The sequence below is a fragment of the Phlebotomus papatasi genome, chromosome 3 (assembly GCF_024763615.1).
Source record: "Phlebotomus papatasi isolate M1 chromosome 3, Ppap_2.1, whole genome shotgun sequence".
In the NCBI taxonomy this organism is placed as follows: domain Eukaryota; kingdom Metazoa; phylum Arthropoda; class Insecta; order Diptera; family Psychodidae; genus Phlebotomus; species Phlebotomus papatasi.
In genome coordinates this window covers 2,993,384-3,014,798 of record NC_077224.1, presented here as the reverse complement: position 1 = coordinate 3,014,798, position 21,415 = coordinate 2,993,384, and the positions used below count along the sequence as shown (strand labels likewise).

The window sequence follows — 21,415 nt, the reverse complement described above, 5'->3', positions numbered from 1 at the left end:
GGCGAAGTGTAATGAGTGAAAAACCAAGTCAAAAATAGACTTAATAAAAAAAAAGACTGACAAACTATTGATCAAATCTCAGAGATTACGTGCATCGAAATTAGTTTCGTCAGCCTAGGATTAATGTCTGGAGGTCTTGAAACAAATGGTCAAAAGCACTTTGAGTGTGAAAATGATTTTCTTACTAATTTACCAAGTGTGAGGCCTCTAGTTCTTATTTTATTTTTTTTCCTGATGTACAATTGGAAGAGATTTATACCCACTTCCTCTTCTTATACAATTGCTTTTTTTCGTATCAGTAGGTCAATTGACTTTTTCATTATTCTCCTTAAAGGTATTAGCTTAGTTATAAGATTACAGGTGATCCTCATAAGCCATTAGCCAAAAATCCAACCACAAGCATAATTTTCATAAGTCGAAAAAGAGGAGAGAAGAAAAGGGATATTGGGATGAAGATGAAGGAGTTTTCAAACATATGCAATGAATATTACCAACTAATAATGTTGCAAAGATATTCATCTAACCCAAGGGTTCAAAATATCTCTCATATTGAAAGTTTTACTGCTCAGTAAACATCTTTATTATCTTCAGAGGATTTTTATCCTAGATTAACACATCCTGCTGCGTAACCCTTTTGCACCCTAAATATTCCTGAGAAAAAGATCTCAGGTTAACCTTAAGACCATCCCGAGATGTCTTCTGGTGTGGTCAGATCCAAAAAAAAAAACTCAAAGATAGTTTCACCTGTCAATGGAATTCTTATTATGGAATTTTCCTTTCTACATATCTCAAATTATAGCTGTTAAATTGTATATCAACAATGAAAATCAAACAGAATCCGATGCGCATCGAATCCACCCATTTCCATCAAATCAAATACCCAACATAATTTTCTTAAATTTCTCTCCACCTCATCTTAATCTCCGATACCACTGCCCTTTCCTTTAGCCACGGACGAAAAAAGGGATAAAAAAAAAACTCGTGTGCCTACAACAATGCAGGGAGTGAAACCAGAAGCCAAATCTATGTTATGTGACAACCCACTAATCATCTTCGACCTGGAAAATATTTCTCTCTCAATAAAGCACCTCCAAATCCAGCCAAAAGAGAGTAAAAAAACTGTAGCTTAAATCTCTGCCTACAACAAAATGTTCTTTTCTATTTCAAATTATGCTTCTTTCTGATGCAATAAATTAGGCACGATCGCTTTTTGTTAGTCACTTTTTGCTGGACCCTTTTGTCATTTGTCTAATATCGGGTCCTGCTTTGAGATTTTGTTCACATCGTGAGTCATATCTTCATGGAAAATTTAGACTGTTGCTCAAAATATGTCGTAGTTGTGATAAAATTATTTACATGAGTTCAGTAGGGTCGAAGGAACACCTCTTCAACAGGGTATAACCGTTTTATTTTCAATCTAAAATAGGTACAGAATGGTGAGAGATACAGACTTGGGACCTTCGGGGGACCCCCCCATAAGTTGACCCTGGGACCATTAATATGTCCTTTATTTTGCCCCCCACTCCTCCCCTTCCCCTCCAAAATAATCTTTTCAGGATTGCTCGAAAACACGTCGTACGATTTTTTTTCAATTCTGGATATATTTTAGAAAAACATAAAAATGGTCCCAGGGTCAACTTATGGGGGGTCCGCTGAAAGTCCCAAGTCCCTATCTCTCAACATTTTGCATACAGATATCCGTAAACATAAAAAAGGATGTTCTTTTTATTGCTCATTCTGCAAAATTTGAGATATAAAAACTGTCATATCGGTTATAACTGTTGTGTTCTACTTGTTCATACTAAAAATTTAGAACAAATTCTAGCCTGTAATGTTAATCACAATCTATTTTTTAGTAATTAACTATCTACCGGAGCTATTTGAAAAATACGCGAAAAATGGACAACTTCAACATATCGATTCCTCAACTTACCATCGTGATAGGATCCCCATATTATCCCTGAACATGGAGGATAGTTCATACACAAGATATTTGCAAATAACAAAAACATTCTCTGAAACCATTCCTTAATCCCTAACTTTTCGTCAAACGTACGACTTATTTCGGAACGGAGGGAGTATTTTTTTATTAATCTAAGTTTTTCGATAAAGATAAGTGTTCGAATTTCGTATTCCACTGATATGAGTGAGAGAAATCCGAAAAAGTTAAAATAACATACCGGAAATGTTAATTTTACCCTGCAGTATTGATCCAAAATCGGTGTAAATATTACCCTTTTTCATGTTAATTTTACCCTAAAAAAGGTGTAAAATTAACATTAAAAAATGTTAATATATTTTTACACCTAAAAAGTGTTAAAGTTATGAAAATAAAAGTTAATCGCACCTTCTTTTTTTTCTCAGTGTCCAAATGGTACAGAGTAGGGTATCAATAAGTCCTGACACGAGTTTTTAAAGTATCAACGGGTGTTCCTTTCACCCTAAAAAAGATATTTTGATCAGTAAAATCTTAATACTTACGAAAATGCATCATTCATATGAAAAGCTCGTCATTTTCCCTTTTACTTCTCTTTTTTGATTCTTACTTTCTTAGTTTTAATTTTATCACTGATCAAATTATATTTTGTGCACTGAGAAAAACATATTTATTACCGGCAATACTGAAAGAGTAATGTATGATCCCTAAAGCCTACTAGGAGTATAACTAAAAAAAATGCTTTCTTAAGGAAAATTTCCCCTATCATTGTAGGCTGGAACGTCAAATTTTTTGAAGGGAAATTTTTGACGAAAATTGCTTCTAGTGTGTTGACACCATAACTCAACACCCACTTTAATTTAACCTCAAGCAGGGTTTTAGTTACATTCAAGTGTTGAAATAAATCTACCTAAAGCTAGCTTCAGACTAGACGTTTAATATTAATATTAAGAAAAGCCGGAGAGAGAGGTATATATTATTCAAAATTTCAAATGGAAAATCACGTGTGTTAGAAAGAGTACACTCTAGTGGAGTAATACGATGAGTAAGATATTACTGTTCGTATTAATTGTTTTCTGAATCGTATTACAGGAAATTCGAGCAATTTTCCATGAGTGCCAACTGTGATTCGGTCAGTTATCGAGCGAAACATAAAAGAGAGGCATGATAAAACACTTGCTATCCTTTGCTAGCATTCTCGCAGTTCAGAAAGTATTAATCTTAATATTAATCTTATATGTGACATGGTCATTAGGCTTCTTTTAGTGCGAGCTTTGTATATACCGAATCTACCGAATCTGAAGAAATTGACTAATCTCTAAAAGGACAGTTTCTACTCAACCGTCGCATTTTCGAATTTGAGAAGTTCGTATTTGAGGAATATGACTATACAATGCTTTGGATTTGTGAGAAATTATGTAAACCTATTTCTCGGTCTAGTTTATTTATCCGTTTGGTACAAGACCTAGAAGCACAGTAACCAAACGGTTTGAGATCCAACTGGGACATTTGGAGAACTCTCGCTACTCATAAGTTGAGCAAAGAACCATTAACATTACCTTCATGTTGCCATCACCTTTTCAATATCATGTTTTTTGGTAATGATTGAAAAACCGTCGTGCGTTTTCTTTTTTTATTTTGTATATATTTTTGAATCAGATTAAACCGGTTTAAATCGTTTGTAAACCAGTAATGAACCCATTATGGCCCGGAAGTTACTTTTATCTGAAATTCAATTATATTATTTCTAAATTATTTTTGACGATCGTTACGGAATTATTACGGAATTATTTCTTACTTATCATCTTCACCGATCTTTTTCAATGTCTTTTGTCCTTTCTCCATCTCGTGCACGATAAATAGTAGATATTAGCACTACTTTTTATGACAATTTAATCACGAATAAATTGGTGAGAAAATTGTGGCGCAGAAACTACCCGAATGACTGCAATAAAGTAGTACGTGATGAAAATTTAATGAGCAAATTTTGCTCATAAATTTGCTCAATTCGGATTAATTTGTGCATTAATTATCAATCGTATTTATGTTATTTTAATCTATTTAAACCAATTTTTGTGACTCGAGTACATTTTTTATCACTAAATGAATCGATTTCTAAAAGCTCTTGACGAAAATTGCACATTAGGACACATACCAGCAACAATTAATGAGAATCTCATTAAAATTTTAATGTGAAATTCTCTAGTGTGATACCACGGTTAGAGTTATTTAATATTAAATTGGTTTAAATCGGCAGTGAACTAGTATCTAAGCATTAAATCAAATTGAGAAATGTGAAAAAGAACGCGCAATGATCAAATTTTGACTCATACTCATTTTACCCATTTTAGTTAAAATTGCGAAAATAATTTTGCCGTATTGCATCTAGCACGAGTATCAGACTAAAGCATTAACTCTAAAAGAGGCTAACAGAACAACTATACCCGAAGTATTAAATTTTAAGTTAGAATATTCCCAAAAATCTTGCATGAAATAAAAGAAGTTAAACCATATGTCTAAATCTTTAGTCTTATACTGGCTTCAGACTTGAGGCTTAAACATATGGCTTAAATTCTCTAATACCTTATCAATCAAAATCAAAAAATATTAAAATAATAGAAGATTTACGACAGGATTTTATACCTTTGATCATAAAACTCGTCTAAACTTCATCGAGTATGGCTTATACAGGCTTTAGACCTAGGCTTAGTCATATATCTTCAGTTTTCTACAATAATTATCTATCAGTCAAGACTTTTGATAATATTTTGACTTAGGAATGGATATTAAGGAAAAATTATCCATTAGATTTTGAAAAATCAACAAAATTGTTTGCTGTTTAGATTTTTGAGGTTTTCGGGAACTGGGCTAAACCTCCAGTCTGAAGCCGGTATTAGTCTGAGGCTGAAAAATCACGAGTTCGAGTATATCGCAAAGTATGGAACGCTTTGCCGCCCCTTTTGATATAACAAGTAAGTTTTAGAGTTAAAGCTCCAGTCTGATAACTTCTTAATGCGCTTGTTTTTATGCCAACCAAGCCAACCAAAGTATCTCATCAAATTTTGCGTGATATGACCTTTTCTTTTAGGAAAAATAGGTGATTTTGCATTGGCCAAATGAGATTTTTCCTTAATGAATTTTCAGGTGAAATGAGAGCCAAAGAAGGTCAGTGGGTGGCAGTTGAAAAAAAAAATACTAAGAGGGTAAATGATCCTTGCTTCTTGGTTTTCGAGTTATTATTTTTCTCTCTTGGTTCTGCTTCACCTTTCCAAGTTGTCCGAGGATGATCCTTGTGCTGCATGGACAGAAGGACTCTGGTGAGTCAATTTGTTCCACCCAGTGGTATTCCGATTGTGTGTGAAGGACACACGCGACACAAGAAGGTAATAAACACAGCTTGGCGATTGTCTAATCTGACCACTAAGACTCAGAGTAATGGGCGATTATGGGCATGAGGGGGGGCGGCTAAGCCAAATTACTTATTATACTTTGTACAACACTCTGCCTTGTGTAATTTTTTCACGTCTTTCCTCCTTTACTTTACCCATTTTCTCCCCGAAAAAAAAATACTCTTCATCGGAAAATTTATTTGCACTGCGGCTTTCTTTTTGCCCAAAAAAAAAGTCTTCAGACAAGGGATGTATTTTTTTGTGATTTTCGACTCATTCCTCATGTTAATGGCCCTATTAACATGAAATGGTCATCTTCATGGTAATTACATTAGGGTCTAATTTCTAAATTATTTTTAATAATTATTATTTCGTTTTTGGGGGTAGATACGACGACTAGAAGTCTAATGTGCAAGTCACAAAGTTGGGGTGCTAGGTGATTATTACCTGAGAAATTGTTGAGAAAGAGAGGTAGCAAGTGGTGGCTTCCAGCAGAAAAGAAATTTGACCTCCTGGAGAGTCCAGAGCTCCCTGGCACTATCTCTATATTTCGTCCCAAAAGTATCCTGTTGCAAATCCATCAAGGAATTTCCAGCATTTTGTCTGGCCATAAATCAATTTGCATAAATGTATGCAGAATTTAGGAGAGCGATATATTTTTTTGAAAAATACTCCGTTGGGAAAATGTTGGCAAAAAGAAGAGATTTCACCACTCTGTTGCATGCAATAAATCCCTTTTTTCTACACCAAGAAATGTTTTCTTTCCACAGAACTTAGGATAATGGGCCAGAGTGAGTATGGGGTGTATGAAACCATCTGAGACAAGGGATATTTTATTGCCTCATTTGCTGATTTTATTGTTAACCCAGGACATTATCCTAATGAGGTTTCTCACTCTTCACACAAAGTCAAAATTTGCATACTAGTGGTCTGGTCATTTCAATATACCTCCTTTCTTACCTTTTGTCCTAGGTAGAAATTTACAAAATTCTTTATAACGTTTTTCACTATATTCCAAATCATTTTGCAGTTTAAAGATTAGGGGAGACTGGGGCAAAAAGTCACAAATCGAAAAATTCAAAATTCAATATCTTCCAAGATAAAAAAGATAGCGGCTTAAATTTTTTTCTATAGATAGCCTCCATAAACCTTCTTCAATGTCGTAAGTTTCTTAGAATTCGAACAAAGGAATTTAAAAAAATAAAAAAATATTGAAATTTTTAGCCCTATTTTTGAAATATTTTCCTTGCAGAAATAACAATTATTACCTACTTATTTTTCCAAAATTGATGCACTGGTGAATATTTTCTAAATACTTTGGATTTTTTGAATACGAATCCGATATCTATTTTAGAATTTCACAAAAGTTCTTTTCTCTAGAAAACCTTTTATTAAAAATGGCCACTTGGGGTAAAAAGTAACAAAAGCTATAGAGCAAAAAGTAACAAAAAAACGAAGCAATTTCTGATGTCTCACGGCGAAAAGAACGTCATTATCATGTCTCGCTGCTTGTTGTTTGCATTCGTCAAAAGATTTGCAGTCTTTTGTGTCTTTTTTCTAAAATAGCTTGAAAAGCTCTTTTCTCGTTTTCTCACTTTTCTCGCCGAGAAAACGGTGTTTTACAAAGGTGTAGATGAATAAATTTTCTATGAAAATATGTCCTCTAGGTATTTTTTCAAATTTACGGAAGCCCGTAATGAATCGAATCAGAATATGATAATACGCAATGTCTGGTACTATTTGCCCCAGCCTTTTTGAGAATAGTCACAAAATTACCTTTTAGAAATTGGCTCGATAAACGTATTTCCTTACAAAATAGAGGAACATGACTTTCACAAAGTTGTAGAGTGGTAAATTTCCTATAAAACTGGGCTAATTAGAAATTTTTGAAGCGCTCGAGTAGGTTGTAAATAAATAAAATTTCCGTTTTGTGACTTTTTGCCCCAGTCTCCCCTATATAAGCAACTTAGAAGATAATTTTGTGAATTATACTAATTTTTGAAGACAGATTTTTTATTTTATTTTTTAAATTTGCATCAGAACGATTGTAGCAAACCGTATCAATAACAGCGGTCTTCATATTAGACTCACAGCCCAGTTACAGGTCTCAAAATCCTAAATGAAAATCAATTTTATCGATTTATCAGAGTCTAATGGATCATTTACCCTTTTGAAAATTCTGCAAAAAATTTTGATTGATAAGAAATTGGAGAAGTTAAGACGTATGGTTATGCCTTGAGTTTCAAGCCTGTTTAATCTTCATTATTATCTCATACTTCTCTATCACAGGATCTCATTGGTTATAAATCATACATAAACCGAGTATAAACCGATAAATTATTTGTGGTCGAAATACAAATGTTTATGTTTATACGGGTCCCAGTCATAATCTCGAAAACCAAAACCCGAAAAAAGTCAAAATCGCGAATGCTAAAATCCTGAAAGCCAAAATCTTCAATTGGCCAAAATCTCGAAAGCCAAAATCCTGTATTCTTAAAAGTGTCATAGGTACTCCCACGATTGCTGGAGGCAAAGGGAAATTTTAATTTCATCCATTTGAGGATTTTGGCTTTCGAGATTTTGTCCCTTTCGGGATTTTGGCTGCTTCCAGTTTAGACCAATTTTATAAAATCCAGAATTCGGTCATGAACCGGTTAAATACAAAACCGATACGTTTGAACTTGAAAGGACGGGACCCTTAAACATAATTTGGATCCCTTTAAAACTTTATTAATCTTGGCAAAAAATGCAAAGAACTTTTGAATTATAGCATCTGAATCTCAAGTTCAAGTTGTTAAAGAAACATTATCTTTGTTTTTATGTGATTATGTTAAAAATTATCTGCAAAAGGGTGTGATAGTTATCACATAGGGGAAAGTACTCTCCCTTTGAACGTTCATGACTTCGAATAATGTGCATTTCTTTTATTTTTCTCAAGAGACTTACGCATATGTATCACATAATTATCAATTATTGATAATAAGCACACTAATATTTAAAAGAAATGTGTAAGTCTCTTAGGAAAAATAAAAGAGAATTCACATTATTCGAAGACATATGAACGTTTGAAGGGAGAGTATTTTCCCTGTGATATCTTCGCCCATATCAAAGAATCCACTTTTTCAATTAAATTAATCCAGAGTTAATTTTACCCCTCAACACTTGAGAGTCAACAATCTGAATAAATTTCACACGTCACTGAAGGATCTCGATACAATTTTCCTTATAAACCTTACAAGTCTGACGGTAAGTCGAAAAATGATTTAGCGTAAAATTATTGGAATTGTAATTCAGCTATCATTACATTAAGCTGTGTAAAGATAAACCTCGATCTGTGGAAAACTCTAAGTTCATTAAAATTTAGAAACCCTCACTAAACCTCAAGTTTAAATAATAAAAGCTTAATCCCGGGTTTAATGACATTAATTTTAACTTAAAGGAAAATAAAATCATTAAAAAAATATATATATAATCGTTTTGAAGATAAAAACTATTATCCTAAAATATCTATATAAGATTAATGTTTTATCTGAGATGATCTTCTTTAGTGATCCTCTTAAAGCACCCTATTTAGACTTGAAAGTCACCTGCTGAAGAAACTACTTCCAATAATGTTTATTTTAGGGGAAGTATTATTCGATATTTTTGTTAATTAAATATTTAAATTCAAACAATATTTTATGAGTAATTTTACAGAACAGTGAGCTAAATTTCAAGATAAAATTTGTAGTGTAGTATTCAATATATTACGCATATGTAGTTAGAGGTTCTTTAAGAACTCGAGGATGCAGGAGGAAGGAATGGTCATGAAGATCTTATAGAATTTTGCTAAATTGTCAAAATCAATAATTTTTAACTCAATGCAGTATTTGCGTAAGCGTAAAATCCCAAATAAGTCCATTGAACCAATTATTAAAAAGAAAACAACAACAACAAATGAATTTCAAACGATGATGATTTTTAGAGAAACTTCTCAGAGAAGTTCTGATAGATCTAAAAATGATTTGCGATCGACTGGATCGTTTGGATCCCTCTTTAATTACCGTTAATATCTTTAAAACCTGAAAAAAAACTTTTTTTTTTGCCACAGATAGAAAACTCTTGTCAAGAAGGTGTCACAAAGAACGTTTTCCGTCATAAACTGATAAACAATTTTAATTTCATTCGAAAAAAGTATTTTCAACGATTAGGGGAGGATGGGATAGTTTCGAAAGTACATATTTTTGAGATAATAAATAACTATATAGGAATTGTAGTGGGTGGTGGATATTTTTAGATAGGAAATAGTCAAGAGAAACTAACGAGATATAGTTTGAATACGATTCATACAAGTTTGGTAAATAGGTTTTGAAAAAGGGTTTATCTGCGTGAACTGCCTCACCCTCCTGTATCAGCTAGGCTCGGTACCTATTAAAAAATGCTACTTCTACGCTCTCATTCAAATATACTATCCAAACAATTCAATCAATCACAATTTATTTTTAATTTTTTTTAAGATATGTCTAAAACGTTTTTCCGCTATAGTCAAGTGTGCTAATCTGGGCGCTTCGCTATTGTAGATCGTTTATGACTAATCCACTTAAAATAATATTTTTATTTTTATTTCCGTAATGTAGTCACTACAGTAACATAATGTAACTATTCAAGTTTTAGAAAAAGCAGAAATAATATTTTTATCAATTTTTTTTAAATTTTTTTTAACAAAAGATTGTTTAATTGGGCTAAAATTAGCCAACAACTGATTTTTTTTCGTTGTCTTTAATTTGTGGAAAACATTTTTCAGACTGATAAATATTTCACTGAATAGAAAAAATTATAACAACCCACTGTCTTATTCTTCCACCTTCGGACTCCTCTATAAAATTTTAACGAGGATTTTCTTACAGTAGAACCCCGCTATAGGCCATCGCTCTATAGTCCACATTTTATCGAGCGTTGATTTCAAAACACTGATTTTAAGTTAGGTTATGTTTTTTAGTGCGCGACATGCAATGTTGTCATAATTATTTTAATATTTTTGGCAAACTTTGTTGAGTAGTTGTGATAATTGTGATCGATAATGAAGAGAGCGAGGACAAGTACCACAATCGCAAAGAAAGTGGAAGCCGTCGAGCAATATCAATACTAAAAGTCGTTGATAATTTAAAAAAAAAATGACGGACTATAGTACGACGCAAGTGTCAAATCTGGAACCAAATATGGCCTATAGCGAGGCTCTACTGTATAACCATTAAAGTACTATAAAATACATTACAAAACCCATAATATTTTAAATTCAGATAGACTTTGATGATTGAATAACGGCGTTATCACACTTGCACATTAAAATTTTAATGTGATTCACATTAATTGTCGCTTGTGAGCATCCAAATATGTTACTTGTGTCTTTGAGTCACTTAATATTTGGGGTTTTTCTATTTATTGATAAAGAAGTGGACTTGGCCTGCAAAAATAAGTTTAACTTCACCTAAAGCATAAATATTTTTCACATAAAAAAATTAAAGAGAAAATCGCATTAATTAAATAAATCAATTTATATCAAATTTTGCGGGCCAAGTCTACCAAGTCTAGTTTTTATCAACAAATAGATCAAATTTTGAATACAGAACGATTCAATCACACAAATTACACATTTGCACTCTCACCAGCGACAATTAATGTGAATCATATTAAAATTTTAATGTGTAAGTGTGATAACACAGTAAATCTATGCTCAACTAAAGAAAGACACTGCCCAAGCAGCAATTTTTTCTTAAAATAGTCTTGTAGAATTGCCTAAGTAAGGCACTATAGAACCAAAAATCTATTAATTTACTTATAACGCTCTTGCTTCCATCACTGAGATTACTATAAGTAAAGTGGCGCACTCTTAAGGATCTTAAGAGCTGCTATAGGAATTTCCACAGAAAATTTTCACTTTAAGTCTTTTAAAAGTGCACTAAAAGACTTGTCTAATACTTGGTTCTATAAGGCAGCTATTTTGCTTCTTGAGTGTCCAATGTAGCCCTGCTCTCCTCTATCATTGTAAAAAAAGGTCCTCCAACCCTAGCTTCAATTGAAGTTCAAAATATATAAATTTATGAAATGTGTAATTATACCAACGTAGGTTTACATTCAATTTCAATAGCAAATTCCGCCCCAACTCCCTTCAAAATGTAAAATCACCATGCAAGAAAGAGACGGAAAAACTTTTCCGTTGAAATATGGAAAAGTTTAATTATACAATTCATCACTCATGCTGGAATAAATTATATTGAACTCCATCCAGACTTTCAATCAACATGAAAACTTTCTCTCCCACACTTTGACACTTTTCTATGTTTTTTTTTGGCTCCACAGGGATTTTATGTACAATATTTTCCAGGATAGTATATGGTAAAAAAAATGGGATATTTTCCCTTTACACATAAAATCAGAAATTTTTCACACAAAGGGTAAAGGGATGAAAAAAATATAAAACTGCTACCTCAAAATCATTTTTGCAACATTTTTCACTTCTGCGCTCAAATTTTCTTCCATGGAGAGCATACAGTTTTTTTGTTGTTGCCTCTTCATGGATGGTGATGATATATTTTCCCATTTGAGATGAAAAGCACATTTACTTTTTGGGGAAAATGATGCTTTTACATGCAGATGTATTAGTGCATACCGGGTGCGTATATGGTACATAATGTACTAAGATAGAACGCTTAGCGCAAGCCTTGGAGGGCGGAGTTTGCCGTATGAGAGGGAGAGGTAGCAATAATGCTGCTTTTTGGTCTTGATACCACCAGGGAAAAATTCATTGTAAACCAAAATGGAAAATTGCAGGGATATTGATTAAAGGTGAATGCGATATTTCAACTAAAAGCCCTACTAAGGCCTTAATGAGTTACTAAATAATCATATGACATGAACATCTTGAATGATTTTCAAGCAAAGAAAGTCAAATTTGGCCATCGAAATCACACAATTCTCAGCCATGTACACCGGACAATCTTGAATGGTAACACCACCTCAGAGAGGCCCATTAAAAGCCCTGGGTTAGAGTGAGACAACCAGATACCCGACCAAACAGCAGACGCAACGGGGGTCATTTGCTATACTGGTAAGGCCGAGAGGTATAGTTTGTTTTTCGACTTAGTACGTATCAGACAGTCGCGTGTAACACATGAGGAGGACAGTGAGCTTCGCATCGCAGCCAATATACAAAACTTGTCTCCTCACCGTAATCTGTGCTGTTATTTGTTTTTTTTTTCACTGTTCATCAACATAAAATCCGAAAGCCTAAACAAAGTGCTAAATACTCAATCAACAATTTGCCATTTATAATCAACCAAATCCGGTTTTGATTAAACCACCCTCAAGACCATAATCCGTCTTGTCAAAAGGACCCACAAAAGTGTTTCAAGGATATTTGTTTCAAATCAAGTTTCGGGTATTTATCCCGTAAACCGTTCTGCCAAAAAATCTAATCACGTGGATATCCTCAAGGCTTCGGATTGATCACCGGGACTAAGGACATCGTTTATAGATATTCCGAAAAGAAAAATTCTAAAAACAAGTGTAATCTAGTTAATCACAGTGATACATTCCCTCTTTTTCTCTGTTAGTGTGCCGGATTTGTGTGTTCGAATAAAGAGGAGATAAATTGTTCTTTTCTGAGAATACTCATTTAAAAAAAAAAACAGCCACAAAGTGATTCCGAACGTGGCTCGATCACCAATTAACGGAAATACTGTACGGAACGTTTTATCCGACGAAGGTACGTCCCCAATAAAATATCAATATCAACTTTTGACATTACATTTTAAGCAACAGTGTTTTGGGTTAAGGCTACAGTGGATGCCTGATTTTCTTTTTGATTTGGATGAATTATTGAATTACAGTGGTACTTCAATAGTGTAAACGCGTTATACTGATTCACTTTTAAAACGTGGTCTTTAGACGTATTTAGTTTTTACTTTTTACATCAGTTCCCGAAGCTTTTTATTTTCTAAAGAATCATAGGGGATGTAGGGCTACTTTGAGCTGTAGGCCTACATTGTTATACGATTTTTTCGCATATTTCTAATGGAATCTGTGTTTTAACATGATGTAATTTGGATAGACAAAACAATTGTGAATCTAAATAAAATAATTGTAAGGACCAGCTTCATTCAGAAAAAGCCGAAAAGTCGTATAACACTCTAATGCCGTGATTTTAAATATCGTCGGTTGCCTCAGCAACTGTGCTAACTGCATCTGCTTTGTGTCTGCATTAGTTGCAAACGCCGCGCAGCGATGCGTTGCTTACAACGAATGCTGACACAAAGAAAATGCAGTTAGAACAGTTGCTGAGGAAACCGACGATATGTTATGCCTTAAGTCAAACTTAAGTTAAGCCCTATTAAACCCTAAACCTTAGATGAAATGGATAAAAAGTATAAAAATAATTAGTAAAAAATAAGTTTGGTCGGTAGGGGAAAGTGCCCATACTTTTCACGGTCCCAAGCTTCATAATGACTAAATTTTTGAATTTTTTTTCCTATGTTTTTCAATAAATGTGACTCATTTCTTCTATATTTTAAAAACTAGTGGAAAGTGTCCTGTTTTTAAAAAGTATTGCGGAGTTACATTTACTCAAAAACACAGGATAAAATTTAGTCATTATGAAACCTGGGACCGTGCAAAGCATGGGCACCTTTTTCACCTAGATAAATGAACTAAAAATTACAAACTGTAATCTTCAAAATAGTGAAATGTTTCTGACAAAGACAAAATTAATACGATACAAACCAAATCAGTATCGTCGGTTTTGTTTAAACTTTCAAAGTGAGTTCTAATCACATGAGAATCACTTTTAAAGTTTCTGCTGATCAGTTTGATAGTTTACTGATCAATTTTATTGATTTACTGATAAATCCAGAAATATACTAATAAAAATATTTAGTTATTTTTTACTATGCGTTTAAACTATCGAATTCGCACTGTAATTTATTATTTTATTTCTTTCTATTGAAGTATATGAGTAAGGTTATCAGTGAAAACTTATCAATTTCCATTTTTACGCGTTTTCCAAAACAAAATCAACGTATAGGATGCCAATTGACATGAGAATCGAACCCAGTTCCTGTGTTACGAATACCTGTGCTCGATTTAATTGTATATATTTTCTTAATCGTTATCACAAACTGGTCTAAAAACAAATTACCCCTTACGTTAATTAATACAGCAAAATTTAAATAAGAAAATAGAACACTTTTACACTATTTGATGGTATTTATGAGAAGTTAGAGAAGTAGGTTAAAATAAAAATTTACACTTAATTTCATTCCTACAGAAAGATTAAATAATTAAATAATTATTTTTTAAAATACAAATATTAAAATTAGGTTGACAGAAAGAATAATTGGCGGACATTTTATTGCAGTCCGGAATTTTAAGTGAAGAAGTATTTCTTGGTTTACTGAGCATTACAACTTATTTTAGTGTGATTGGTTCCTTAAACTGTTTCCAGATTATAAGTTTAGCCCAGTTCCGCAAGGTCTCAAAATCCTAATTAGCGATCAATTTTAGTAGTTTTTTAGAATGTAACCGATCATTTGCTCCTTATAATCCAATCTTTGTAAAAAATTTCTTTAAAAAGACTTGACTGATAAGAAATTAGAAAAGTAAATGAGCCATATGGCTAAAACCGTGAGTCTGAAATCCATATTAAACCTAGAATTTATTTCAAAACAATTCAGTTTTCGTTTACGTGAATAAGAGAATAATAATTCAATTTTCTGTTTTGGTACTTGTTGTATACTGTAGGATGGTATCCGGAATGGCATGGAATAAGAAATTTAAAAAAAGACTATTTCGGATTTAGACAAGTCCCTAAAAATTTGATAAAAAATCAACAGAATAATCTTAATTAAAAGTACTCTAAAACAGCATAATTAAACCAAATTGATTAGTCCGACATTCTAAATTTTTTATATAATGATATTGCTAAATTTGGCAACAGCGAAAATAAAATTGCCATAACGAAAACAATATAGTCTTGTTAAAATAAAATAAGAATACTAATAATTACATAAAATATAGGGGAAAGCGCGCTACCTTCGGATGATTCAAGCTTCAGACAAATTATTATTTTTATAATGTTCTTAATGGAATTGATCCATGGCACTTTTCAATATCTTTGAGGCAATGGACCAGCTATTAAAATATAATATTATAATGAATCATATTCAACAAAAACATAATGAAAAGAAATGAGATGTTCGAAGCGTGGGTCGTCCGAAGGTACCGCGCTTTCCCCTACATTGATTTCCAATATTATTTATATTTTTTTAACTCTATAAATACGAGAACTTACGAATAAAAGAATAAAAAAATAAATCACCTAGAAACTAGGCTTTCTAGTACCGTAGATGCGGGTGACTGAACTCCGTCCGAAGGTAACTTTGCACTCCTGCTTTTAGAAAGCTTTTCTTTAATTCTAACACATAAGGATGGTCTAGACCTAGAGATAGAGACTATGCAAACTCACTCACATCGACGGTACGCAAGATTACATGAGCATTATTTTTCTTTTTTTTAATTAGAATTATTGTCTAATTATCATTATAAAAAATATGGGAAAATTTAGCTACTGAATTCTAAATATCGTGAGGGATATTCTGTAACAATATGACAATGTCATATGACAAATTTTGATGGTAAATTCGGGAGCAGAATAACATTAAAGCTCAGTGAGTATCGAAAAGCCGTTGGAGAGCAAAAAGCTCTATAAAGCTCTTAGTAACTGATATACATTACTTATTCGATTATTTCTTCAGAATTTACAATTTAAAACAATTTAAATTTGCCATATGACATTGTCACACTGTTCTGTAATACTATGACAATGTTATATGACAAATTTCCGTAGTATAGGACAGCTTAGCCCTTAGCACACTTGAATATATGAAAAGTTTTCCTGGTAAATTCGGGCGCATAATAACACTAAATCTCAGTGAGTATGGAATTGCCACTAGAAAGGGTTCTATGAAGCTCCTAATAACTGATATAAATCGAATATTCAATAGGTCTTCCGAATTTACTACTTGAAATATTTTATTGTTATTTATTTATTTATTTTAATGTACCGGGCATTTTGTTTTGGCATTTTGTATATTTTTCAGTTTACAAATTTTTATTCAGATTACATTGTGTATGTGAAATATGTCAATTCGGGGGCCACACCGCTCAAGAGTCGAACGATCCTACCAATTGCACCACGGACTCCCTTGAAAAATTTTAAATTTCCCATAGGGTAAGTGTGCTAAATTTCGGCATAGTTGCAAATAAGCACCGAAGTCCAAAGTTTCAAATGCAATATTTTTAATACATCTTGAAATTTCTTGTTAGGGGGAAGTGGGGCACTTTTGAAACTGGGGCACCTTTGAAATTGGTATTTTTCACCTATTTTTAAATAAAATTGAGCCTTATCGTGATATAATTTAGGTGCACAAATAGATTGAAAAGCTAAATTATATCACGATAAGGCTCAATTTTATTTAAAAATAGGTGAAAAATCCCAATTTCAAAGGTGCCCCACTTCCCCCTACTTCCTTTTCGGGAAGGTTGTGTGGAACCTTGAAAACTAGATTATCATCTTTGTTTTCATTAAATCACTTCCTAAAATATTGAAAAATTAATAAAAATGTAGACATTGCTTTGGGTAGTATTCCGGCCACTTTGAGTGAAATACCGGCCACTTTTTTTCTGACCACCTTTTGTAACGCAACGGATAGAAAAATTTCAAAACGTCAAACGGAACGAGTTTAGTATTTAGTTTAATACGTTTATATGACCCAAAAGCCCTGAGATCTTCCGTGTAATTTGTCCTGAAAACCTGAAGAGTAGCATCTCAAATTTGCCCTTCCTGAACTCTTCCGAGGCCTTTTCCACATCATCTTTTTCATAGAAGCGATAGTTTTTTTCTCTGGACATTGTAGAACTAAGAAATTAAAAAAAAAACACACAAAATGAATAAGAAATTTAGGAAAGCAAAAGATGTTGCCGGAATAGGCAACATTACCTCACCGGAGACACGCTCACAAAGTATCAACTTTTTTACGCGAAATACAGAATCCAGCTGGGAAATTTTACCCGAAATTTAAAGATTGTTTCGCTATTAACATAAACAGAAACAATCTTTAATGAAAACTAATCAATTTTCATGAAAAACACCGAAGAAAAACCTTTTGCACTTCATCACAAATCACAAGACTGATAGAAATGTGATCTGTCACATTTTTTGTAAGACTCTTTCACACTGAGTTTTCACAACGCAATTTAAATTCAAATTATACCTAAATTTTAACGGTCTTTGTGTTAATACATCCTAAAATGAATAAATACTTAAAAGCAAAATGAATTCATTGAGGCTATTTTCACCGCCGCATTGGATTGAGATTGAATTGTCCCAAAATTGGATTTTGGGACAATTCAGTCTGAATCTAACGCGACAGTCTAAATGGCCTCAATGAAACCGTTTAGATTGCGGCCTTAGATTGAGACTTAAAGATCAGAAGTCCGATTTTGGAACGGTTTAATCCCAATCTAATGCGGCGGTGTAAATAGGCTCATTGACTATTCAAAGATTACATATACGTACATGATTTTAATTAATTTATTTGCATGGCCGAAATTACACTTAAAGTGGCCGAAATTAGAAGTTGGACGAAATTTGGCACACTTCCCCTATAATGACACAAAAAATACAGAATTTCCCTATAGGTTGAACTAGTATTTTGTTTGTACAGACAAAAAGATTTGTGAAGAGCCTATCAATATTCCTAAAATAAAACGTATCTTGAGGAATATCACTATAGCCGTCGCCATAAACCGTACCGACTCATCAGTTTGGTGGGTGTCTCTGGTCAAAATCACTTTAGTCTTGTCCACAAAGCGCAAACAACACTAAAAACACGCATTTTGGCAGAGGTAAAGACACACATCAACCAAATTGATATCACGTTCGCATAATAATACCATTAAAATGCATATATACAAGAGCCTGGATAGATAAGCAAATTGGAAAATCATACAAAACGTATAGATTTTTTTATTGTATATTGAAATAGTATCGACTTGAGGCTATAGAGCACTATCAAAAGTGTTTTAGACCATTCTTTTGACTTCTCATTTGTTTCTCTGTTATTTTATTTATTTATTTTTTATTCTTTGTCTTTTGGTTAACTTCTTTTGGCTTTTAATGGGATTTTCGCGCATGTCAAGGCTCTGTCTCTCTTCAGAAACTTGAATAAAAGTTTAAAATATTTTGCCTTCATTAACAAGAGCAAAATTATTCTTCAATGAACAAACAGTTGACTAATTTTCTAACTGTGCACAACCCATCAATTACACCTTTCTCGCACTTTGGCTCAATGAACAATCTTAACAGCATCTTGTGAGGACTAGAATACTTCACATGGAGATAATATATTGAGAAGAAAAGTTGTAGTGTTAAAATAGTTCTCTCTCTCGTGTCTCAATGCGTGGAATTTTAATCGAATATTTCACACCCCATTTCTTTTAAAAAATTATTTAAAAAACAAGAGAATCAAAGATGGAAAAATGAACGAGAGGGACCCAACAAATGACTAATTTCTGGCCATTCTCTCCTGAATATGTCTTATGATCATCTATACCAAGAAAAAAAAATATATGACTTGGGTGTTATTTTGTGTTCTCAATTTTTTCGCGATGAAAAATATTCAATTATTTATGCATAAATCCATTTGACGCATACAGTACACATTATTAAAAATCACGATACACCCAACAAATTACTGTCGAGAAAAATGAAGGTGTAATTAATCTCTTTGCAAGTTAGTATCATAAGAAATGCGACGGCACCTCGAAAAGTCTCTTTTTCCACTCTCAGAAAAGTCCAAAAGATTCCTCTCTACTCTTTCCACTTTACTCTTTTTTCCATTCTTTCTTTCTTCAAAACTCAGGTTACCAATATTCACAAAGAAAAAAAAATAACAATCAAAAAAAAGTCATGGAAGATCTTTTGGGTAAGGAGAAAGAGTCAAGAGATGGAAGGAGAGTGGATGAAAAACAATAAAACCCATCTAATTAATTTGTCGAATTTGTAATGGACTATTTAGTTTAGTGTTATTAATTGCTTTAATTAATTATACTGTCAGAATAGAGGCGTCTGATTGTAAGAAATTGTAAGATCCACTTTTTTTCTCAGCCTCAATATTTTATTATAAAGTTTCAAATTAAAAATATTATCCATCCACTGAACAGTTTTTCAGGATGAGAAATTGAGAAAGATTTCATTTTTCTTTTTTTTTCTTTTTATTCTTATTTTACCTCAAATTATATTCCTCAGAAAATATTGATCCTAAATTTTTGTTTGACGTTCCACTATGTGAGTCACAGACCTCAACATTCCAGACCATTTTGAGATGTGCGGCATTACTTAAAAAGAAAGAGATCAAAAGGACGACTGTCAGAAATGCTAAAAATCATATTCAATTTTGGGGTTAATATACCTTCACTGGCTGAGAGAAATCCGAAAAAGTTAAAATAACATTCCGGAAATGTTAATTTTACCCTGCAGTATTGATCCGAAATCGGTGTAAATAATACCCTTTTCAGGTGTATTATGGGTTAAAGTTACCCTTTTTCATGTTAATTTTACCCTTAAAAGGGTGTAAAATTAACATTAAAAAATGTTGATATATTTTTACACCTAAAAAATGTTAAAGTTATGAGTAAAAAAAAGTTAATCGCACCCTCTCTTTTTTCTCAGTGTTTGCTTAAAGCGGTCTTCAGACTAGAGGTTTAACCCAGTTACCGAAGGTCTCAAAATCCTAAACAGCGAGTAATTTTATTGTTTTTTGAGAACCTGATAGGATAAGACTATTAAATATAAATGAATGACCTAAGTGAAATAATTTAAAAAAAAAATCATGATTGATAGGACATTAGAGAAGTTAAGCCATATATGGCTAAGCCTTAGGGCCTCAACAAACCAGAGAATTATCCGAGAGAAGGCTTAGCGTAATTTTATTCGAAATAATGATTAAACTACATTTGCATAATTTTCCAGTAAGTCGTCTCTCGGCTTAAGTCGTAAGTGTGTCTAGAACATTAGGTCTGAAGCCCGTGTAAGGCTTCCTCAAAACTAAGATTAAGGATAAACTACAAATTTTCATAAGGAATTCCTGAAGAATGTATAACTTAGGATGCAAGAATAAGAGCAATTAATTATGTTAGTTATTAATTATTATTCCCTCCCTTTTCGCGGGAAATTCATATTTCCCGCCTCTCGCTCCAAGCATAGCCTTTTACTGGCGGTATAATTCTATTTCCCGCCGTGTGGGGGATTGACTGACAGGAGACACTGTCAGTCAAGTCAGTCGGTAACATGGTCTGGAAGAGTACGAATGAGCATAGGCGTACCGTGGCGGGGGCAAAGGGTGCGATCGCCCCGGGTGCTGTAAAAATAAGGGACGCCGTATGGCAACCAAAAAAATTTAAGGACCTAAAAGATTAAAGCGCTATAAATGAAGGCGCTTTAAAAATGAACACTTACAAAATTAGAGCTCCTAGGCGCCAAGAAATTAGAAAGAAAAAAACATGACGCAAAAATTAGGGGTATTTAAAAATTAAGACATTTAAATTTAGACCGCTCAAAAAAATAGGGGCGCCAAAAAATTAGATTAGACGGTGAAAACTTAAGGCTTTAAAATATGTAGGCGACCCATTTCTTAAAGATTTTCATCTTAAGCTAATTCAGAAACACTGCTAGACGGACCATAAGTTTCTCTGACAGATATTCTCAAGAAACACAAAAAACCGAAATTACCAGTCCTTTGAAAGAACACGAGAAAACTTTGTAGCACAGTGTTATACAATGAATTTTATAGTCAATTTTGTCGGAAACCATAAGAGATGGAGGCCTAGAATTTTACATCTGTTTGGAGCACCCATTGTGCTTATACGGGCTTCTGACCTAAGGAGCCACAAGGCTTGACTTCTCAAATTTCTTATTAATCAAAAGTTTTTGGAAATTTTTGACTTAGAAATGTGTATATTTTTAAGGGAAAGTAATCTATTTGAATTAAAGGAGCAA

At 33.0% G+C, this 21,415-nt stretch overlaps 1 protein-coding gene across 1 annotated transcript in view; it reads left to right on the top strand.

Annotated features, from left to right (window-relative positions):
- The first annotated feature begins 12,971 nt into the window (after positions 1-12,971).
- The window catches only part of LOC129806434 (homeotic protein ocelliless), an 87,485-nt gene continuing 79,041 nt past the window's right edge, over positions 12,972-21,415 (top strand). Inside the window, exon 1 of the mRNA XM_055855026.1 lies at positions 12,972-13,069. The gene's annotated coding sequence lies outside the window, so the exon portion shown is untranslated. The remainder of the gene's footprint in view (positions 13,070-21,415) is intronic.